The following is a 13,997-nucleotide window of genomic DNA, read 5'->3' as shown; positions in this document are numbered from 1 at the left end:
AAGTTCTTGAATTAATTTTCATCAGCAGCTAAGAAACTTTCAGAACTCAAATTAGGTTTCACTTGTGCCTATCTCTGTCCTGCCCTGTTCAGCTTTTGATTTGACAAAGAAGGCAACTCTACATCATTGTAATTAATGCCATAGCTGAGGGCTTGTTAAAATGTTGAAGTGCAGATCTATCTAAGTGAATGCATGCAGTGGTAAATATTTGAAAGGAAGCTTCCCGAACATCACATAGGGCCCAAGTTTCGGATGTCCTCCCAGAACGGCGCACTCCAAGAGGCCCGCCTATTTTTTAGAATAAAAAAGGCACCTAAAACTTAACTCGCGATTCTCCGAGTCCAGCAGGCCTGTTTCACAGTCAATGCAGCGCAACACAAACAGCTGGGGGCGGAGCTACAGCCCTGTGACAAAAAGAATGCCGGCAGTTGCGCGCATGCGCAGTGGAGTCTACGTGCGTGCGCAGTGGCTCCTGGTCCTCCCAGTGCGTCCTGTCTCCTGGTGACCCTATCTCTGGTCGAAGGGCGTCGTGCTGTTTGCCGCCCCTATCCCGGGCGAGTGGCCTGCCTGCCTCACCATCCCTCGCCTCGTCGCCACTGCCCTTATCTCCTCGACGGCGGGGCCCGCCCGATAGCACCTCTTTGGCAGCGGGGCCTGCCTGAACTCCTCCCTGGTGGCGGGCCCTGCCTGACCAGCAGCTCTTCGGTGGTGGTCCCCGCCCAAACTCCTCCTCAGTGGCAGGACCCCCCCGACCAGCACCTCTTCAGTGGCGGGGCCTGCCCGAGCACCTCTTTGGCGGAGGGGCCCGCCAGAGCAGCAGCTCTTCGGTAGCAGGCCCCGCCCGAACTACACCGCGGTGGTGGGCCCTGCCCGAATACCTCCTCGGTGGCAGGGCTCACCCAACCAGCTCTTCGGCAGGCTGTTGGAGGGCTCCCGGTGCTGCAGTAGGTGAGTAGAAACTTTACATTTTTTATTTATTGATTTTTTTTATTTTTTATTTTAAATTTTTAAAATTTTTTTTAATTGATTTTATTGATTTATTTATCATTTATTATTGATGATGGCTCTTTATTGGTAAAAGTGGTGTTTAATGCTTTGTAAAATCCCCTAACTTCCCTTCCACCCCCCCCCCCCCCCGCCCCCCAATCTCTTGCTACCTGCACCTAATTTCTAAAGTGTAGACAAAGTTTTTCTGAACGTACAAAAATCGACACTCCGTTCTAAGTTAGCTTGGAATAACTTTTCGCTGCCTAAACTTGCAAAACAGGCATCAGTGGCTGGTAATACCCCCTTTTGAGAAAAAACTGTACTAAAACGAAACTATTCTAACTAACTAGAACTGGAGCAAACTAAATGCCGAGAATTGCGATTTCTAAGATACTCCATACTAAACTAGTTGCTCCAAAAAATAGGAGCAACTTGGGCCCTAATTTCCACCTGGCAGAGCCATCAATGACTGAGCTAAAATGTCCTGATTTTTCTGAAGGATGATGCATACAAAGCAATGTCGGGTTTTAATTACATTTTCTGAGAAAATCTAAGTCTTTTTGCATGAGGGTCAGAATTCATGATAAGTCAGTTGAAAAGTTTTCAATATTCAAGTGACAATCACAAGTGCAATCTGGATGTAACTAGCTAAATAAAATGAATAACCTAACACTGAATGAATAGATTCCTAAACAATACAATGTTATAAGGTTATGTTTGGGCATGTTTCTTTCCTACTGGATGCTTTCCAGTTTCACTAGTTACTGTAATGGATTGGAGCTGGCTTGTGAAATTATTTACTGTAATGAAATTGCATTATCAAAGATGGGAAAACTGTGATTGGGATTTAATTTTAGTTTCCTAGGATGGGTTGGGCTAAGGAAAGTCCCTGAATATCTGTAACTTGTGTCATGCAGTAAAAGTAATGCACTGAATTGTGTAAGGGGACAATTGTAATCCGAGTACTGAAGCAGATTCAGGGAAAACTACACGGTAAAGTTATTTCATAATAAAATTAACCAATTACAATTTTAATTTAAAGTAGGTATCGTTGGAACAGGCTGCTGCAGTGGGTTAGCACATGTTCTTTTAAGTCTGGTCCTACACCTACTCCTACTCCTGCACCTATTTTCTATGTTTCTATGTTTCTATGGTACCTGGGTTTGAATCTAGTACAGAACAATGGGATGAATGTTTCATTCTGCTGGCTGTATGCAGTTATCTCAATCCATTTAATTATTGGTATGGGTCAGCAGCACACAACTATGTGTGATTTGGTATTAAATAGCAATCTCACTCTGAGAGGCCACAAAGATGGCTAATGCAACAAATATACTCTTAGGAGTCAAAATTCAGTACCGCCGTTTTTGAGGCGGTGTCACTGCCTGAGTGTTGATTTTACCGCCAGACGTTAGGTGCAGACTCAAACTGTCATTCAGTTTTTACGCCCAAAGATGAGAGAGCAGCGCTACAAAGTGGTGTTGCACACTCATCCTTGGACGGGAGCTCAGGAGACCTTCTGAATTTCGCAACGGGAGGCTGCCACCACGCCAGCTGGAAAACGGGAAGAAAGAAAAAACACTCAAACTTCTCTGACCTACACACAAACTTCCCCACTGTTACAACTAATGGAAAGAAGATGAAATAAAGAAAGAAAAAAACTTACCTTGATCTCCGGGGCAAATACGCCCGAGCATCGCGATGTTCCCTCCACTTTTCACAGGCAGTACGGACGTCTTGTCATTAGGCATCCAAACAAAACAAATGTCGCGAGAGTGGCGCCAAGGGGGTGTTGTCAGCTGGATGGCGTCACCACGTGGGTGGTGTTAGATGGCGCAGCATTACCTCTTGGCGCCTCTACCAAAGAGCCGACTGAATTTCTTCTGAGCCGTGGATGCTGTTTAACACAGACATCGGTGCTAATGGGCGACGTTGTAAAATGGAATTTCGACCCCTTAGTCTTTCTGTGGTTAGACCTTCTCAAGATTTTTAAGTTTAACTCCTCCTCCCGCTATTTTGTTCTCTCCAACTTTTCACCTCGCTTGAATCTGATGACTCTTGCTGACTACGGTTTCATGGGACCGGAGATCGTTGAAACAGCGTGATTTGAGGCACATGCCATTTTCAGCTCCCCATTTATAGCGATCTATATTTGCACTGTTATTTGCTGAATATAAGACCCTTCCTGTTGATAAGTGTCAGGTTCCTCAAGTGAAGCCTTCAGTGACACAGGGTCCCATCGATAGCCCCTTGCATCTTGTGGCTGCGTAGGGAAAATGTTGTATTTAATGAAGTCGGATACCCTGCAGAAGATAGCATCTGTCACCTGTAGAATGCTGATTCTCACAGCAGCTTGGCTGATGTTTCAGTGGTCTCCAGTGTTGAACTGGAAGAAATCAGTACCGTAGAAATTGAGGGCTGTCACCACCTCCATATAAGGCGTGGCGAGGTCAATGGCGAATCAAGGACCTCATGGACAGCGCAGCCAATGGATTACCTAGCAGATCAACCACATGTCATAGGCAGATTAAGGTGTGGCACCGAGAGATAAGTTAGCTGCACCTCCTGAAATCAATCTAAATCAACATAAGAAGGTTAATTATGGTTTATTAAAAAAAAACTTCTTTAAAGGTTGTTTGTTATTGCACTATTGTAGTTAATAAAAATTCAATTGTTTGCTTAAATCTTGCTTGTCCTTCTTTATGTTCGTGTCACCACTGGGATCAATCCTCAGGACTATCACTCCATATGGAGCTCCATTTAACTGGATGAACTTTGGGGGGGTGGGGTGGGGGGGGCGAATGGGGTAGGGTGAAATGGTGAGTCTGGGTGCGGGTAATCATTGTCCAAACACCTGAGCCACGAGCTGATCATTGGCCACCGCTACCGTGCCTTCCTCTGGGAGACCACCACCCATGAGCTAAAGGGCATGCGGGTTGGGATTATCTGATTCTACGGGCAGTTCGTCGGCCACGTTAAGGGCAAGCCCTTCCTGCAGGGCAAATTGTGTAGTGCGCAGCGGACTACTACAATCTTTGCTGCAATCTTTGCCACTTTATTTGGGGCACACTGCAGGATACTTCTGGGCCACCGCGTGTGCATGGTTATACCTGTCCTTTGCTGTGTTGGTGATGCAGGATGGTGTCATCAGTCACACCTTCATTGGATAGGCCTTGTACCCCAAGATCCATCGATGTCCTTGCCATTCCCTACTGAATGAACCATGGATGTTGGAGTGGTGAAGGACAAAGGCGTTATGAGCGCTTCCTTGATCCTCTGAAATAACGTGCAGAATCCTCAGTTGGGCATCGCAACCAATTCGCACATTTAGTGAGTGATAACCCTTCCTGTCGATAACTGTCAGGTTCTTCAAGTGAAGCCTTCAGTGACACACGGTCCCATCGATTGCCCCTTACATCTTGTGGCTGCGCAGGGAACATGTTGTATTTAATGAAGTCTGATTCCCTGCAGAAGGTAGCATCTGTCACCTGCAGAACACTGGTCCTCACAGCAACTTGGCTGATGTCACATTGGTCTCCAGTGTCTAACTGGAAGAAACCAGTACCATAGAAATTGAGGGCTATCGACACCTTTATTGACACCACCTTGCTGAGGTGGATGCCGGCTTTAGGTCTTCATGGACCATCGAACATAGATGACCAATTACTTTCTTGCTGAAGCATGGTCTGCACATGCAGAGCCCTTCTGACTGCCTTAGATGGCATCCATTCCCTGTACACACACTGCGGGGGATAGTAGCAAGATCGGTTCAGCCTCCAGCCATGGTGCCTCAAGCAACACACCTGCTCCCTCGGCTCCTTCTCCAGCTCATCCATAAAAATCAGGATCAGGGTAATGTCCAGTCGATAACCCATTACAATCCTTACACATAGAACTAGGTGGGGACCTTGAAAGTAATTGCCTTCAGATGCTAACAGCAGTTTCGATGGCAAAGTTGTGAAGAATAAACTGCCAAAAACGAGAGATTTAGGAAATAAATACTCTTCAAACAAACTGTCTGGGTGAGCCTCAACAGCTTCAATGAACCCTTAGTTGTACTCTCAGCCTAAGAGTTATGTGTCGACCAAAAATCATGTAATTGCCTGGTCACTTATGCCATTATTTTTCAGTCTAACTCACTGCGACGCGAATAGTGGTTAAATCCACCAAATTGGCAATTGCCATTGACTACAATGGAGGGCGGAGAGGAGAAACTGACTTTTATCCGCTTTGGCCAGGCTAATGGCGGAGCGGCACATATTTGCCATCAAACTGGCACAACGCAGCTCATGGCATAACTCATTCACTGCATTATTTCTAGGAATTTTTAAGTATTAATTCGCAAACGGTGTTAATTTGTCATTTATTATAGCGCAAATTCCCAGAAAATTAAGATCCATGGATGCTGGCAGCCCTCTGTTATTTTGCTCAAGTTGCCATTCTTCTAATGCAAGCTCAGAGTGATGGGCTATTCAACTGTTTGGGGTATCATGGAAAAGCTTGATCCCGATAGATTTTCCAGCATAAGTCACTGGATAGCAATTCGATGCAGGAACCATGGTTTTCAAAAATATATATTTATGACTCAATACAGCACCAAGTAACGTATTTACCCATTTGTCAAAAGTCCCTTACTTTAAATGGAGGCAAGCTACATGTGTAGATCCTGGGTTTGATGGCAGCAGTCATATTTGCAGTGCATGCCTATCTTGACACCATTAAAACTAAATCTTCTTGTACAAAATTCTTCCACTATCCATAATGTTCTTCAAATTACCTGAGTTACATGTTTCTTCATGCATTCCTACCTTTTCCTTTCAAAGCTAGGATCAACATCAAGACCTAGGTAGGAGGACCATAAGTAATTCCTGATGACTCTATATTGGCCAGTGCGCCTCTGTTTTCATATCAGTTGGCATTCTGTGTTGGTTGATTTTCTGCTGTACATTGTTTTCAATAGAGCAATGTGAACTACTGAGAATCAAAGTTAATGCCAACTTTAGAAACACTTTTAAGGTGGTGATCTTGATTAGGAGATAATCTACTATCGATGAGGTTTTATTTGGGACTAAAATTCCGGTTGGAGGCTTCCTTTGGACGAACGCTTCCGATCCAGAATTTTTCTCCGAATGTATCTGGTGGTCCCGGAGGCGCCTTTGATTCCAGTCGGAGGCCTAGGTTTGACGTGTAGCGTACGGGAAGAGGACTTCCTCGCACACAAGAAAAAGCAGGAGTCATGTGGGCCTGGACCACCAATCACTCTGCAGTATTCACATTGATAGTAATCGGAACTCCGTTTCTCCGAGTTGCCATTACTATCAATGAAAATAACCCCCTAAAACACAGAAACACAACAGAATAAATAAAAAAAAAACATATTTAAAATTAATTGAAATTAAAGTTAATTAAATGTTCAAAAAAAAACATTTTTTGGATTTTTTTAATGTGTTTTAATAGGGTTTAAAATAAAGTTACCTGAATGGACAGGGTTTTTACTCTCAAAATGTGTATTTCAATTTAATTTTTATATGTTTTAACACTCTTACGCTGGTAAAAGTAGGCTATGCGCCTGCTTTTACCAGGCGTAAAAGTTTCAAGGACATTCGCTGGGCAAATAGCCCAATCTTATCCGTGCGAATGTCCTTCCCGCGGGGATGTGGAGGATCTGTCAAGCTAAATCTTGACAGATCGGAAAAGCAGGTTTTTGGCGCACTCCATGTCAATGAACCTGTTGGGCAGAATATATAAAAAACAGTGCTCGTTAAGCAGAGGGAAAAGCGTTGGATAATGTAATGCTTCCTCTTTTAATATTTAGCATTGCTTAATCATAATTCAGGTAAAGCATGAATATGTAGAATAAAGCTTCCTCAATTCTGCCCCAATATTGCACCAAACTGGAATTTCAGAAGAAATGCATGTTGCATGTATATTTCTCACAGTAGTCAGTCTCTCTTCGATTAGAATTGATGCAGCAAGTGGTGCTTTCCTGGGTTAATAGAGAGTAGAAGGAGTTTTATTCTTTATTTGGATGTGCTATTCCTAATGTTAACATTGAATGTCTAAACTAGAAAAATATCCCAAATATCATGGTATGATATTCCTGACCAAATAAGATCCAAACTGCCACTAGATAAGCATTCCTTTTTATAACCTTTGACTATTGACTTATAATGCTATAGCAGATGAGTTACAGCCAATCCAGTACCATAGTAGTTATAGGACGAGCCATTGAAATTTGCACATTTAGTTCACAAGATCACTGGAACCTTTCTGCCCTGTTACTGACTCATAATTCTACATTTCCTTTCTTTTAAATTGTGAAGTCTAATCTACATAACAGTACCTACTCCTTGTATTCTATTACCATATAAAATGTAGTATTTCCTTTGTTGCAGTCCAAGTCTGAAACTACTATTGTATTACCCTATGAATTTCATCATTCACAAATTTAACTCAACAGCTGACAAACAATACTGGGGTAGGAGGTGTGAGAGAGAGGTCCCTGGCAAATCACTCAAATTAGTTTTATTTATTAATAGAAACATAGAAACATAGAAAATAGGTGCAGGAGTAGGCCATTCGGCCCTTCTAGCCTGCACCGCCATTCAATGAGTTCATGGCTGAACATGCAACTTCAGTACCCCATTCCTGCTTTCTCACCATACCCCTTGATTCCCCTAGTAGTAAGGACTTCATCTAACTTCTTTTTGAATATATTTAGTGATTTGGCCTCAACAACTTTCTGTGGTAGAGAATTCCACAGGTTCACCACTCTGGGTGAAGAAATTCCTCCTCATCTCGGTCCTAAATGGCTTACCCCTTATCCTCAGACTGTGTCCCCTGGTTCTGGACTTCCCCAACATTGGGAACATTCTTCCTGCATCTAACCTGTCTAACACCGTCAGAATTTTAAACGTTTCTATGAGGTCCCTTCTCATTCTTCTGAACTCCAGTGAATACAAGCCCAGTTGATCCAGTCTTTCTTGATAGGTCAGTCCCGCCATCCCGGGAATCAGTCTGGTGAACCTTCGCTGCACTCCCTCAATAGCAAGAATGTCCTTCCTCAGGTTAGGAGACCAAAACTGTACACAATACTCCAGGTGTGGCCTCACCAAGGCCCTGTACAATTGTAGCAACACCTCCCTGCCCCTGTACTCAAATCCCCTCGCTATGAAGGCCAACATGCCATTTGCTTTCTTAACCGCCTGCTGTACCTGCATGCCAACCTTCAATGACTGATGTACCATGACACCCAGGTCTCTTTGCACCTCCCCTTTTCCTAATCTGTCACCATTCAGATAATAGTCTGTCTCTCTGTTTTTACCACCAAAGTGGATAACCTCACATTTATCCACATTATACTTCATCTGCCATGCATTTGCCCACTCACCTAACCTATCCAAGTCGCTCTGCAGCCTCATAGCATCCTCCTCGCAGCTCACACTGCCACCCAACTTAGTGTCATCCGCAAATTTGGAGATACTACATTTAATCCCCTCGTCTAAATCATTAATGTACAGTGTAAACAGCTGGGGCCCCAGCACAGACCCTTGCGGTACCCCACTAGTCACTGCCTGCCATTCTGAAAAGTCCCCATTTACTCCTACTCTTTGCTTCCTGTCTGACAACCAGTTCTCAATCCATGTCAGCACACTACTCCCAATCCCATGTGCTTTAACTTTGCACATTAATCTCTTGTGTGGGACCTTGTCGAAAGCCTTCTGAAAGTCCAAATATACCACATCAACTGGTTCTCCCTTGTCCACTCTACTGGAAACATCCTCAAAAAAATTCCAGAAGATTTGTCAAGCATGATTTCCCTTTCACAAATCCATGCTGACTTGGACCTATCATATTACCTCTTTCCAAATGCACTGCTATGACATCCTTAATAATTGATTCCATAATTATAAACGCTGCCCAATACACTTTTACACTATGCAATTGCATCTTAAGCAAGTCAGTTGTCAGTCTAACTAGGGATGACCAATAAATGCTGCTTTGCCATTGCCCACACCCTGAGAACAAATATATTCAAACCGCTACTCGCTGAGGTTCTGTCTTAATTTACCTCCTAAATTCTCAAACTCTTTTTGCAGAACCTGAATGTTACTCTTTTTCCTGTATCATTGGCTGTAACATGAACTAAAAGTTTTGGGTGATTTTCCTCTCTTGAAGAGCTGTTGCCTCTGCTCCGTTATTTTTCTTACCCTGACACCTGCGAGGTTACACACCACTTGGGAATCGCATCTACGGTTACGACAGTGACGCTCTACTCTTACTATCTAATTTCCCACTGCCATTACGCTCCAGCGCTTCGCTCTTCGCCCCCTCCTTGCACCATGGCACTGTGGCATTGCTTGTGATTTCTCTTCCCACTGTTGCCATCACAGTTCTTCCCAGGCCCAAACAGCTGATGATCGCAGCTGCTATCATTGCAACCCTAGCCTATTTTAATTATAGATTCCTTGCTTGCACTCCCTATCCCAAAAACAATTAACATTCTTTTAAAATTGCCTACACTAAATTGTGCATCATGTAAAGTTTCAAATTCTTATTGTCATCAATTTTCAAGACACCAATTTAAAAAAAATTATATGAAAAACTCTGCACCGCATCTTTTCAATTCTAACTAAAGCCTTTGTGGTTAGTCAGAATTTTTTTTATCTTGTATAACCACAGATGAATGCTAGACATGAATATTGAGCATTGAGTCATATAGTGAAAGAACAAGGTCACGAGAATGAAGGATCATTATTGAGCAAAAACCTTGAGTGTAGCAGTTGACAGTACATAATTACTGTGAATATTTTAAATAATCATGATAAGGAATTTAGATTAACTACTATGTTGCTGGTGAAACCTGAATACGATTAATTTTTACTATCTCTATATTTTTAGGTCCAGTGCTGCGTACCGAAGAAAACGTGCAAGATTAGACATATCTGTAGGTACAGTACAGTATACTGAGTTTTTTTTTTAAAAACACAAGTTTAATTTTGAAAGCTAGTAAAGCCTCTGATTATCATCTTGGTTTTATTGTAGATAATGTGAGCATTCTAATTTTTGATACCTGTAAGAAAGAGTGAACAAGAGAGATGAAATGTGAGAGGGAGAGACACAGAGGGAATATAAGCAAAAACCCAGCAGGTTGAATTTTGATATGAAACGAAGCCTCTACAATGCATGGTTGATAGTGAGAAAATGTAAACATTCTTGCGACACTGGAAAACCAGACAAATATACTTCCAGGAACTGATTGCAAAACACCAAATCTAATGTTTGTAGAAACTCCTTGGAAAGTTACAAACTAGTTGCTTCCCCTCCGTGATGACGCACACCAGGAATCTACCAGTGACACAAACCTGATATTCCACCAGGCATTCTGTCAAACCTTGGATCCCCCTCTACAGATCTGCTAAATCCCAAATTTACCCTCAACAGTGAAGCAAAACCAGAGGAACACCCCCACTATTTTCTGGGATGGAAGGAGAGCATTGTCATTCACCCTTTTATTTCCTCCCCACTCCCCAACTGCCTCCAGCCATGCTGTCTTCACCATGTTTCTCCCTGCTTGCTGCTGCCACTAGCCACACCCATACTGTCACTGAACTCTGGACTCTCCTCCTGCCTCTCATGACTCCTGCCCAATTTCCCTTGCCTCCCCTCCCCCCCCCTCTCATGTGCCATCTCTCAACACTGTTGCCAAAGCACCCATTTGTTGCACCCTCCCTTGATTATCCACGTTCACTTCATCCACTTTTCACTGCTAGTGCCACCACACCCTAAGCACCAGTACCTGCACAGAAGAAAACAGTGGGGGAGGAAGTGAAATGGTTCTGGGGATGGATCAAGCAGCTTGCCTTTAAGTGTCCGCTTGGCTTGGTTGGTAGGACTCTCATCTCAGTCAGAAGGTTGTGTATTTAAGTTCCACTCTGGGACTTAAGCACATAATTTAGGCTGGCACTTCAGTGCAGTTCTGAAGGAGTGCTGCATTATCAGAGGTGCTGTGTGTTATATAAAACATTTGGCCATAATTTACTGCAGGAGTGAATCCAACAACATCTACCGTTAGTTAGATTTGCCTTTGCATGTTTAGGTTTTTAAACTTTTCACTTTGCAAATTGCGGGAAATGGGAGCTGATGACATCGCAGTAAGGGAAATTGGGCATCTGGGACCTGAGTGAACAGGGCAAGCAAGTTTGTATATCCATCCTTAACCAGTTAGATTGAAGGATTGTGAAATTAACAGTGCAAGGACTGAGAAGAAATGTAAATTAGAGTGTGTGAATTCATTGTCAAATCAGGTATAGAAAGAGAAATAAAGGGCCCAAGTTTCCACATGATTCGCGCCTGATTTTTAGGAGCAACTGGTGGAGAACGGACTATTTTAGAAATCGCAATTCTCCACATTTTTTTTTCTGCAGTTCTAGTCAGGTAGAACAGTTCTAGTTTAGAACAGAATTTTTTCTTCAAAAGGGGGCGTGTTCGGCCACTGACGCCTGATTTGAAAGTTTCCACAGTGAAAATGTACTCCAAACTAAAGTAGAATGGAGCCAGTGAAGATTTTTGTAGAACTGAAAAAACCTGTTCTACACATTAAAAAATCAGGCGCAGGTTACAAATTAGGCGTCCAGAACGAGGTGGGGGGGGAGGGGGGGGGAAGGGAAGTAATTAAATTCGACAATAAATCCTTATTTATACTTCTACAAATATTATACAAATAAATCCAACCTGAATAAACATTTATAAGCCAAGAAAAGATTAAATAAACCATCTTCCTACCTGTGTGAAAGTGCTTCAGCCAGGGAGAATTCTGCAGCTGTTCGTGCCGCTGAGAGGGAGAGAGGGAGAGAGGGGGGGGGAGAGGAAGAGGGGGGGGAGGAAGGGGGGGGAAGTGGGGGGAAGAGGGGAGGGGAACAGGAGCGGGTGTCGGGTCGGGGGGGCGGGGAGTGGGTCTCGGGTCGGGGGGGGGAGCGGGGCACGGGTCTCTGGTCGGGGGGGGGGGGAGCGGGTCTCGGGTCGGGGGGGGGGAGCGGGTCTTGGGTCGAGTCGGGGGGGGGGAGCGGGTCTCTGGTCGGGGGGGAGCGGGTGTCGGGTCGGGGGGGGAGCGGGTGTCGGGTCGGGTCTGGTCGGCGGGGTGGGGGGCGAACGGGTGTCTGGTCGGGGACGGGGAGCAGGAGCTAGCCGTGGGAGGAGCCTCATTCACGCAGCCCCAGTGAGGCCATTCAGCCAGGGATAGGGGCTGCGTGCTTCGGGCCCCTCCCACACAGTTCGGTGCCTGGAGCTACTGCACTTGCATGCCGACTGTAGCGCGCATGTGCAGAGGTCCCGGCACTGTTTTCAGCGCCGGGACCTGGCTCCGCCCCCCCCACAGCTCGTGCTGGCTGCGCCGAGGGCCAGAGGACCTGTAAGTCAGTGGAGAATACCGAGGATTTTTTTAGGCGCCGTTTTAGGCGCGAAAAACGGGCACCCAGCTCGGAGGGGCGCCTGTTTTTTTTCTTGTGGAAACTTGGGCCCAATGAGAGGGAAAGAAAGATTGGATTGAGAGAGAGAAAAGAGAGACAGAAAGGAAAACAAAAAAAAAAATTTTTTTTAGCATTTTTAAAATCTCCAGCAATTAAAACCTGAAGGAATGAAACTCCACACTTGTAATCGGTAATTTTCAGTGCCAGGGAGGTTGACTGGCAATAATTAGCACATCACATCATTAAAAGGGTACTTAGACTGAAATAGACAAGACTTAACTCTCTGTGGTGAATTTAGTTCGTATTTACTGCACAAGTACAGCAACTTCACACTGTTCAATGCATTTCAAAGGTGAGTTGGACAGCGAAATGCCATTTTCGCGAAGATTATGGCGGAGCAGCACATTTCAGACAGCAACTTTTGGATTTCCTTGTTTCACCTTGCATCTGCCCTTGCTTGAAGTCGTTGTAGTATTTGTGCATAAATAAGAGTGAGCGCCATTAGCCTCGATGTTATTTTGACAGCAAATGACTGTCCATTAAAGTGGACCATGTGTGCCTGTTCTGGCGGATGTTAAAGATGCCATGGCGGTATTCAAAGAAGTGCAAAACTTCTCATGGAGTCTTTGGCAACATTCCTCTCTCAATCAACAATGTTGTACTGATATAACAGCACACATCAAAAGTAATTTATTGTCTGTGACATCCATATGATCAGAAAGGTGTTATATAAATGCAAGTGTGTTCTTTCTCTGGACTTAACCATATCTGGCAGCTGGAGAAGTTGATGGAAATGAAGGCGAGAAGCTTGCTGGAGGATTGCTTTGGGTTGTTGATAAGTGACAGGAAATTTTGGCTCATTCAGTGGAGGGGGGAGGAGGGGATGGGAAATTTCAATTTTTACCCCAACCCAAAGAACTCATTCATGGTGGGACAAATCTTATTTTTCTAAGAAAAATACACAAATTAAATTAGTAACATGGATATAGCTGATGCAACTACATGAAAAAGTTAAGCGGAAAAACTGTTGTTAGTTCTTATGCTACTAATTTAGATTTTTGATACTCTGAATTCTCCTGATTTCTTTCTTAAAATAAAATAACATTGAGTTTTTGTCTGTGGAGAACTAACCTCCAATACAGATGTCATTATATTTTCCTAGTTGATTAATGTGAATGATTGTCTCAAAGTAGGGTACATCTAGTTTCACTTACTTAGAAAGGCCACATGTCATATCAGTTATTTTCCTTGCTGGGAATTCAGGGTGAGTGATGTAATTGACAGCTGACTCAGTTCCTGTTAAAATTGTCTTGTTGAATGAACATATGAGCCTTCAGTGACCTCATTTAATTATAGTTCTTAGCATTAAAACGATGCTCTGGTAACCGAAAGGCTGTCCAACCACAGACCGGGTATGAAATGACTGAGAAGCTAAGTGAATGATTTAATTAAAGAAAATGAATTCACTGCTTGAACATAGCTTCCTTTAACAGTATGTGAAACGTTTATGCTATTTCAATTTAAAATAGTGAAATGCAGTAT

General features: G+C 43.7%; 1 protein-coding gene across 6 annotated transcripts in view; it reads left to right on the top strand.

Moving 5' to 3' along the window:
• The window catches only part of LOC139274170 (ATP-binding cassette sub-family C member 9-like), a 343,814-nt gene that overhangs the window by 28,502 nt on the left and 301,315 nt on the right, over positions 1-13,997 (top strand). For 5 of the 6 annotated variants that reach the window (XM_070891221.1, XM_070891210.1, XM_070891216.1 and 2 more), the window contains one exon: positions 9,889-9,934. The gene's annotated coding sequence lies outside the window, so the exon portion shown is untranslated. Of the gene's footprint in view, positions 1-9,888; positions 9,939-13,997 lie in introns of all 6 variants that reach the window. The other variant, XM_070891227.1, reaches the window with a different exon arrangement.

This window comes from Pristiophorus japonicus, chromosome 1, assembly GCF_044704955.1.
Source record: "Pristiophorus japonicus isolate sPriJap1 chromosome 1, sPriJap1.hap1, whole genome shotgun sequence".
Classification (NCBI taxonomy): domain Eukaryota; kingdom Metazoa; phylum Chordata; class Chondrichthyes; family Pristiophoridae; genus Pristiophorus; species Pristiophorus japonicus.
Note: the sequence above shows the minus strand (reverse complement) of the source record. Positions and strands in the feature narration are given on the sequence as shown.